Here is a 10,390-nt window from a genome sequence, read left to right as displayed (position 1 = left end):
ACAATTACTACATTATTGTAGCAGTTTTTTGTAATCTCTTGATCAGGAATCACTCAAAGTAACAGAATTTTCCGGATTAGTGAATATATGCTTCAGAGCGTGAAACAATTCTGTTGGAGCATGCGTATTGTAACGATGCTTACAGTTTCCGATTCCTTATCGAAAATAAGTCATGTCTGTAATGACTCTTGACTGTTAGGTAATTTGTACAAAGATAAGGGGAAAAGTGCTACAATTAGGAATTTCCGCCGATATCTTTTTGTTCTGTGTGTTTACGTGATCGGTTTACTTCGTTTTCATTCATCTTATACGCCGCTATTTTAGATACTATCTTAGGAGGGTCTTCATGGCGAATTCCCTTCCACTTACGTTACTAATTTAAAGTTTAGAAAAATGCGAATTTAGGTAGATTTAGGGTTAACCATGAACTTTCAACTGCTGATTTTTTTTTCTTTTCAAAATATCAAAATGCAAAAAATTTTATGGCAGGATAGGGAAGTATTCCTGCAATAATTTGTTTGCATTTTGGTGTTGTCAAAACATTTTTTCGGTATTTGAATTCTTTGGTTTACTTTCTGAATTCATTTTTCTCTAACTTTGAAATACCAAGAAAGAAGTTAAACAGTATATACCATGAAGTGTTTCTTGCTCTTAAATACGAATCGCAACGCTACAAATCATCCATTTTGAATGATGTGTAGCGCTGGTTAAAATATCAAGAAAGAAGTTAAACAGAATATATCATGAAATGTTTCTTGTTCTTAAATACGAATCGCAGCGCTACAAATCATCCATTTTGAATGATGTGTAGCACTGGTTTAAATACCAAGACAGAAGTTAAGAATATATTATGAAATGTTTCTTGTTCTTAAATACGAATCGCAGAGCTACAAATCATCCATTTAGAATTTGAATGATGCTTAACGCTGGTTAAAATACCAAGAAAGAAGTTAAACAGAATATATCATGAAATGTTTCTTGTTCTTAAATACGAATCGCAGCGCTACAAATCATTCATTTGGGTTTTTTCCTTTTTTTTTCTATTCGAAAAGACGAATTTTGGTAATTTAATTAGAATTTATTTCTAAGGAACAAGAAACTTGTCTTCATAATATACTAATTATATAAATTTAATCGAAATTGCAAAATATTAAGAATATTAATAATTTGATGTTAAGAAAGAAATAATATGATTGTATCTGTCATCAGCTCAGATGATTGTATCTGTAGGGAGGAGTGCTTAAAAAAAATCAAAACGCGAAAATAGAACAATATATATATATATATATATATATATATATATATATATATATATATATATATATATATATATATATATATATATATATATATATATATATATATATATATATATATATATATATATATATATATATATATATATATATATTAATAAAAACTAAAATATCCCAGTTATATCATTTATATACTGACAAGAAGGCAGAAGAAATTGTTCAAAGTTGTTGAATTTAACCTTATATCAAAAAATTTTTATTTAACAAATGTCTATAAGACATATTGGCGACATTTTGAATAGTTGGCGAATTCTTCGGTTACAATTATCTACTTTTTTTTTCCCCTCGTAAAAACCAAATCCCTTTTACGCCTCTTTTGGACCTATCTTTTTCTAAATTGCTGAGTCAAAGGTCAAAAAAGAAGTTGGAAGAAGACAGGTGAAAGAAAAATGAAGTATCCGCTTATTTAAAAATTGCCGAGTAGAAATGAATTGCAGGCATTCTTCAAATTGATTTTAAACAGTTGAGAGTTTTGACAGAGATAAGATTTCTACCATAAAATTTCATGATCGGGAAAAGATCAAATAAACCACGCGAAATGAGCAAAATCAAAAACGAACATAAAACAACGCGTAAATTTGCCACCATCATATGATTTTTTTATAGGAATGTCACACCATTTTTACCCTTTATATTCATTATTTTTCAATAAGGAATGCACATAGTAAAATATTTTTAATAAGAATAAGCATCGCAGCAATTTTTTAATAAGGAAAATGCATTAAAATATTTTTAGGTATTGTGTAAAATTCTGTCGCCCAGGAAACTTGGCTCAAATTCCGCCAAATTGTCCCCAAATCGTTTCGTATTGGCCCCATTGCATACGTTAAATGGAACTTAAAACAAAATTATAATTTTAAAAAATAATGAAGTTAATGTTTTTTTTTATTTTTTTTAAATTAAGAGTGGCACAGTTTGTTTGTAAAAACTTTATTCGCAACGAAGGCTTCCAAATTTGGTTTCGGTTGAAATGGATGACGGAATTTTTCACAAGAACCCATTTTTAAAAGAAAAAGACATCATAATTTTTTTTTAAGAAATAGTAATGCACAACCAAACATCTTTTTAATAAATATTAGACATGCACTCTTTATTGTTATTTTCTGAACAAAATATCCATCTCACATAAATTTTAAATTAATAATGTCCAACATAAATACAAGAAAGAAAAAAAAGGAGTGATTATAATGCATTTGAGTTGGACATTTCGTATTAATAAAGTTTATGGTGCGTATTTCTTATTCATAAACATAATCTTTTTTTAATTAGGAAAGTTCAACAAAAATGCAATACAGAGTGATTACTACCGTATTTGTGTTCGTCATTCCTTATTAAAAAGAGTTGTGGTGTGCATATCTTATTCAGAAACAAAACACAAATTTTATTAAGGAATAATCTGCTCAAATATTATACAGAGTGGTAAATACCGTATTTAAGTAGGATATTCCTTATTAAAAAAATTTAAGGTGACTTTTTTTTTGGAAACATAATTATTTTAATGAGGAAAGATAAGCAATTTATACAATACTAGTGGGCTGCGCCCCCTGCTCGCTAACGCTCGCCAACCCCCGAAAATTGCTGCGCAATCTTATATGGTTTGCTTCGCTCGCTACTAACTTAGGTACATTGCAAATGCACAAAATTCTAAGAATTCGAAACAATCATTCAAATCCATATAACAACTTTTTTTTTTTTTTTTTTAAATTACATCTTTTTAGTAAATACTAAGTCATTAAAATAAATTTGAATTCAAATAAAACAGCACGACTGAGACTTATTTTTCAATGAATAACTAATAACAATAATAAAACAAATAAATTCGTGATATAAATCAAAAATCGTCCAATAAATTCGTAATATATTCGTGAAAAAAAAAAACGCTTTCGACAAAATACTAAAGTAGAGATCTATCGACAAAGACTACTCACTTCTGCCTAGCTTAAGAGTATGAGATTGCCGCGGCTGATAGGGTGAATTTCGGAAGAGATCACATTTGGTAAGAATGGTGGAAGAACTCTCTGTTTATTTCAGTTTCCGTTTTTAAAAGCGCTATATGTTAAGCCACCTCAGCTAGATTTGGCATGTGACGTTTTTAGCGGCATTCATTGGTCGATTTTCTAGCGTTGCCATTCGGGGAATTGTAATGAGGCCTTTTTTTGTTGCCGTGTAAGAGAAATATATATATAGATAGTGGGATCATAATGTATTTGTTTTAAAAACTTTTTAAAATAAAATTACGATAAGCATTTCTTAAAAACATCAAATTTTTAAAATAAGGAATGCCAAGTACAAATTCATCACAGAGTGATCATATACTATTTGTGTTGGACACTTGTTTAAAAACATCAAATTTTTAAAATAAGGAATGCCAAATACAAATTCATCACAGAGTGATCATACATTATTTGTGTTGGACACTTGTTTAAAAACATCAATTTTTTTAAATAAGTAATGCCAATTACAAATTCATCACAGAGTGATAATATATTATTTGTGTTGGACACTTGTTTAAAAACATCAAATTTTTTAAATAAGGAATGCCAAATACAAATTCATTACAGAGAGATCATATATTATTTGTGTTGGACATTCCTTGCTAAAAATTTTTTATAAGGCTCATTTTTTACCACGTTTATATAAACTTGCCTTCGTGTATGTCTGTCCGGGTGGAATTTTGTAATCGATTTTAAACTAACTTCCCGACTAGCTACAAACTTCAAATTTAGCACACAGTTCAGAATTGGATGACAATGCATGAAAATGAAGAGAAAAAAGACATGCAAAGTAAAATAAAATTAAAATTTTAAAAAAAAATTATTTTCGAGATTGTCTTTTGTTGTCGATTCCATTATTTCAAATTATTACGTGTCAGGTGAAAAGATTTTTGTTGTCGGAGTATTTTTATTGGCTGAAAAATCACGTGGCAGGATCCAGTTTTTCCTCATTCATTTCCAGATTGTTTTGGTTGTCATCAGCATAAAACTAATGAAAGTCGTAAAGGTATTGTTTTTCTATAAAGAATTTTGTATCCCTAATTTAAAATGTAAGTTCTATTACTTTAGTAGTGGTCTTGTAGAGGTCTTGACTACTTTTGACTAAGAAAAATAATCTAAATAAAAATATATATTTTTAGAAACCACGTTTTTTGTAGTGAAGAATAATAATTAAAAAATAATAATTTTTTAAAAATATAAAATAAAAATTTAAAAAATCATAGTTTAAAATAAAAAAATTCAAAATAAAAATATTCAAAATAAAAAAATTTAAAATAAAAAGTAATATTTTTAAAAACCACGTTTTAGTAGTGGAGAATAATAATTAAGAAAAAAATTGAAAAACGAAAAACGTGGAGCGCATGAAATACATAACAGTACATATACACATACATATACACATTTTCTTACTCATACACATGCACAGCCACATATACATCCACATACATATGCATATACATACGCATATTCCACATCCACATTCAGATACAATTACAATTACTGATATACATACACATATTCTCAAGAGCACACATACACACACTAATATAACATTACTGTTATGTATTTCATGCGCCCCACGTTTTTCGCTTTTCAATTTTTTTCTTAATTATTATTCTCCACTACTAAAACGTGGTTTTTAAAAATATTACTTTTTATTTTAAATTTTTTTTGTTTAATATATCACTTTTTCAATGACAGGAATTTCTTAGAATAATAGATTAGGAAAGATTTAAAGATTTCTCCTCGGAAAATTTTCAATCAACAATGGACACCGTTTTCCATTGTTGTCGGCGCATTTTGATTGGCCGGAAAATCACGTGGTAGGATCCAGTTTTCCCCCATTCATTTCCATATTGTTTAGGTTGTCATCAGCAGATCACACTTGGTGAGAATGCTCTCTCTGGTTATTTCAGTTTCCGTTTTTAAAAGCGCTATATGTTGAGCCACCTCAGCTAGTTTTGGCATGAGACATTTTTAGCGGCAATCGTTGGTCGATTTTCTAGCGTTGCCATTCGGGGAGTTGTAATGAGACTTTTTTTGTCGCCGTGTAAGAGAAATATATGTATAGATGTATATCTAATGAATATGCAATTAATTTCTAATCTTTTGCGGAAATATTTTAATTAAGTTAAATTATAGTGTTACCACTCTGAGAAATAAAATTGAAAACAGGAAAATTTTGTAAATATTTATTTTTTATTTTATTTATTTATTATTTTTTAATTTTTTAATTTATTTATTTATTATTTTTAATTTATTATTTTATTTATTATTAATTTTTTAACTTGCACTTTAGGCAAAGCTATAATTTTAAACAAAGTTATAATTATAATTTTAAGCTATAATTTAATAATTTTAATTTAATTGTATTAATACATACTATCTTACAGTAAATAAATTTTTGGGCTTTAGAACGGATAAATAACTTAAATTTTTAAAGAATCAATAAACTTATTTTTAAGAAATCTCCAATTTGGCATGATTTTTTTCACTTAGTTGAAAATTAACAAAATCATTGCAAAATTCTAAATTTTTGCTAATTTTAATGAGCCCAGTTAATGGAGCATGGGAATCACCTCTTACGTGTTAAAAAAACACTTTTTATCATCACCAAAGTATACATAAAGAATCAATAAACCTATTTTTAAGAAATCTCCAATTTGGCATGATTTTTTTCACTTAGTTGAAAATTAACAAAATCATTGCAAAATTCTAAATTTTTGCTAATTTTAATGAGCCCAGTTAATGGAGCATGGGAATCACCTCTTACGTGTTAAAAAAACACTTTTTATCATCACCAAAGTATACATAAAGAATCAATAAACCTATTTTTAAGAAATCTCCAATTTGGCATGATTTTTTTCACTTAGTTGAAAATTAACAAAATCATTGCAAAATTCTAAATTTTTGCTAATTTTAATGAGCCCATTTAATGGAGCATGGGAATCACCTCTTACGTGTTAAAAAAACACTTTTTATCATCACCAAAGTATACATAAAGAATCAATAAACCTATTTTTAAGAAATCTCCAATTTGGCATGATTTTTTTCACTTAGTTGAAAATTAACAAAATCATTGCAAAATTCTAAATTTTTGCTAATTTTAATGAGCCCAGTTAATGGAGCATGGGAATCACCTCTTACGTGTTAAAAAACACTTTTTATCATCACGAAAGTATACATAAAGAATCAATAAACCTATTTTTAAGAAATCTCCAATTTGGCATGATTTTTTTCACTTAGTTGAAAATTAACAAAATCATTGCAAAATTCTCAATTTTTGCTAATTTTAATGAGCCCATTTAATGGAGCATGGGAATCACCTCTTACGTGTTAAAAAAACACTTTTTATCATCACCAAAGTATACATAAAGAATCAATAAACCTATTTTTAAGAAATCTCCAATTTGGCATGATTTTTTTCACTTAGTTGAAAATTAACAAAATCATTGCAAAATTCTCAATTTTTGCTAATTTTAATGAGCCCATTTAATGGAGCATGGGAATCACCTCTTACGTGTTAAAAAAACACTTTTTATCATCACCAAAGTATACATAAAGAATCAATAAACCTATTTTTAAGAAATCTCCAATTTGGCATGATTTTTTTCACTTAGTTGAAAATTAACAAAATCATTGCAAAATTCTAAATTTTTGCTAATTTTAATGAGCCCATTTAATGGAGCATGGGAATCACCTCTTACGTGTTAAAAAAACACTTTTTATCATCACCAAAGTATACATAAAGAATCAATAAACCTATTTTTAAGAAATCTCCAATTTGGCATGATTTTTTTCACTTAGTTGAAAATTAACAAAATCATTGCAAAATTCTCAATTTTTGCTAATTTTAATGAGCCCATTTAATGGAGCATGGGAATCACCTCTTACGTGTTAAAAAAACACTTTTTATCATCACCAAAGTATACATAAAGAATCAATAAACCTATTTTTAAGAAATCTCCAATTTGGCATGATTTTTTTCACTTAGTTGAAAATTAACAAAATCATTGCAAAATTCTCAATTTTTGCTAATTTTAATGAGCCCATTTAATGGAGCATGGGAATCACCTCTTACGTGTTAAAAAAACACTTTTTATCATCACCAAAGTATACATAAAGAATCAATAAACCTATTTTTAAGAAATCTCCAATTTGGCATGATTTTTTTCACTTAGTTGAAAATTAACAAAATCATTGCAAAATTCTCAATTTTTGCTAATTTTAATGAGCCCATTTAATGGAGCATGGGAATCACCTCTTACGTGTTAAAAAAACACTTTTTATCATCACCAAAGTATACATAAAGAATCAATAAACCTATTTTTAAGAAATCTCCAATTTGGCATGATTTTTTTCACTTAGTTGAAAATTAACAAAATCATTGCAAAATTCTAAATTTTTGCTAATTTTAATGAGCCCATTTAATGGAGCATGGGAATCACCTCTTACGTGTTAAAAAAACACTTTTTATCATCACCAAAGTATACATAAAGAATCAATAAACCTATTTTTAAGAAATCTCCAATTTGGCATGATTTTTTTCACTTAGTTGAAAATTAACAAAATCATTGCAAAATTCTAAATTTTTGCTAATTTTAATGAGCCCATTTAATGGAGCATGGGAATCACCTCTTACGTGTTAAAAAAACACTTTTTATCATCACCAAAGTATACATAAAGAATCAATAAACCTATTTTTAAGAAATCTCCAATTTGGCATGATTTTTTTCACTTAGTTGAAAATTAACAAAATCATTGCAAAATTCTAAATTTTTGCTAATTTTAATGAGCCCATTTAATGGAGCATGGGAATCACCTCTTACGTGTTAAAAAAACACTTTTTATCATCACCAAAGTATACATAAAGAATCAATAAACCTATTTTTAAGAAATCTCCAATTTGGCATGATTTTTTTCACTTAGTTGAAAATTAACAAAATCATTGCAAAATTCTCAATTTTTGCTAATTTTAATGAGCCCATTTAATGGAGCATGGGAATCACCTCTTACGTGTTAAAAAAACACTTTTTATCATCACCAAAGTATACATAAAGAATCAATAAACCTATTTTTAAGAAATCTCCAATTTGGCATGATTTTTTTCACTTAGTTGAAAATTAACAAAATCATTGCAAAATTCTCAATTTTTGCTAATTTTAATGAGCCCATTTAATGGAGCATGGGAATCACCTCTTACGTGTTAAAAAAACACTTTTTATCATCACCAAAGTATACATAAAGAATCAATAAACCTATTTTTAAGAAATCTCCAATTTGGCATGATTTTTTTCACTTAGTTGAAAATTAACAAAATCATTGCAAAATTCTAAATTTTTGCTAATTTTAATGAGCCCATTTAATGGAGCATGGGAATCACCTCTTACGTGTTAAAAAAACACTTTTTATCATCACCAAAGTATACATAAAGAATCAATAAACCTATTTTTAAGAAATCTCCAATTTGGCATGATTTTTTTCACTTAGTTGAAAATTAACAAAATCATTGCAAAATTCTAAATTTTTGCTAATTTTAATGAGCCCAGTTAATGGAGCATGGGAATCACCTCTTACGTGTTAAAAAACACTTTTTATCATCACGAAAGTATACATAAAGAATCAATAAACCTATTTTTAAGAAATCTCCAATTTGGCATGATTTTTTTCACTTAGTTGAAAATTAACAAAATCATTGCAAAATTCTCAATTTTTGCTAATTTTAATGAGCCCATTTAATGGAGCATGGGAATCACCTCTTACGTGTTAAAAAAACACTTTTTATCATCACCAAAGTATACATAAAGAATCAATAAACCTATTTTTAAGAAATCTCCAATTTGGCATGATTTTTTTCACTTAGTTGAAAATTAGCAAAATCATTGCAAAATTCTCAATTTTTGCTAATTTTAATGAGCCCAGTTAATGGAGCATGGGAATCACCTCTTACGTGTTAAAAAACACTTTTATCATCACCAAAGTATACATAAAGAATCAATAAACCTATTTTTAAGAAATCTCCAATTTGGCATGATTTTTTTCACTTAGTTGAAAATTAGCAAAATCATTGCAAAATTCTCAATTTTTGCTAATTTTAATGAGCCCAGTTAATGGAGCATGGGAATCACCTCTTACGTGTTAAAAAACACTTTTTATCATCACCAAAGTATACATAAATCAGTAATCGCAAATTAAAATTGAATCAAGGAAAAAAAAAAACCCCCCCAAAAAAAAAAAAAAAAAAACGCAATTCAAATCAAACCAATCACTAGCGAGGAAGGTGAATTTGAAAACATAGATACACAATTGTCAGGTTAGATCTTGGGGTATTTCTAATAAGAGGCTTTCAACTTCTCTCTGTTTTTTTTTTTTTAGGTGATCAAAAAGGTTTTCGATTTTTTTCAGTCCTGATTTCCTTACTAGTGATTTTTTTAGATTCCAATTGCCTTTTTACTTTTTCTTCGCGTAAATTTTGATTTTTCTGTATGCAATTTTTCATATTATTTTTGACACGGATTCTAAAAATATGTATTGAGCGATTATTACAGAGCATCCCGCATATTTTTCAGGTACTATGGATAGAAACACGCTTTCTAATAACGAAAACTCTTTCTAAAAACAATGAAGATCATCTTTGATAAGATTTTAACGCATAATAAAAATAATTTTTTTAGTGGAATTTCTAGAAGTTCATTCCATATATAACCCTAAAGTAATAATATGACATTAATTCGAAAATCATTATTATTATTCAAATAGCTTATTACTTATTATTATTGAAATCATTATTATTCATAAATTATGAAACACTCCGCATGAAAAAAAAATTTTTGCATTGGGAATAGTAGCAAAAAATCTGGAAAATTTTAAAAATTGCAGTTAATTTCAAAACACTAACTGCTAAAAAATTTTTTTGATTACTTATAAACGCATTGGGAATTATTTTTTAAAGCTAGTAAAGTGGTAGTAAAACGAAAAAAAAAAGTTCACAACCAATTTTTGAATGCATTTTACTGCCGAAAATAAGGATCTGAAAAATGTTAATAATCTTTGCTTTTACTTAAAAATACAAACAAAATA

This window comes from Parasteatoda tepidariorum, chromosome 5 (assembly GCF_982258835.1).
Source record: "Parasteatoda tepidariorum strain Cologne lab strain chromosome 5, Ptep-v5.0, whole genome shotgun sequence".
Classification (NCBI taxonomy): domain Eukaryota; kingdom Metazoa; phylum Arthropoda; class Arachnida; order Araneae; family Theridiidae; genus Parasteatoda; species Parasteatoda tepidariorum.
The sequence above is the reverse complement of the archived record's forward strand: the minus strand, read 5'-3'. Positions refer to the sequence as shown.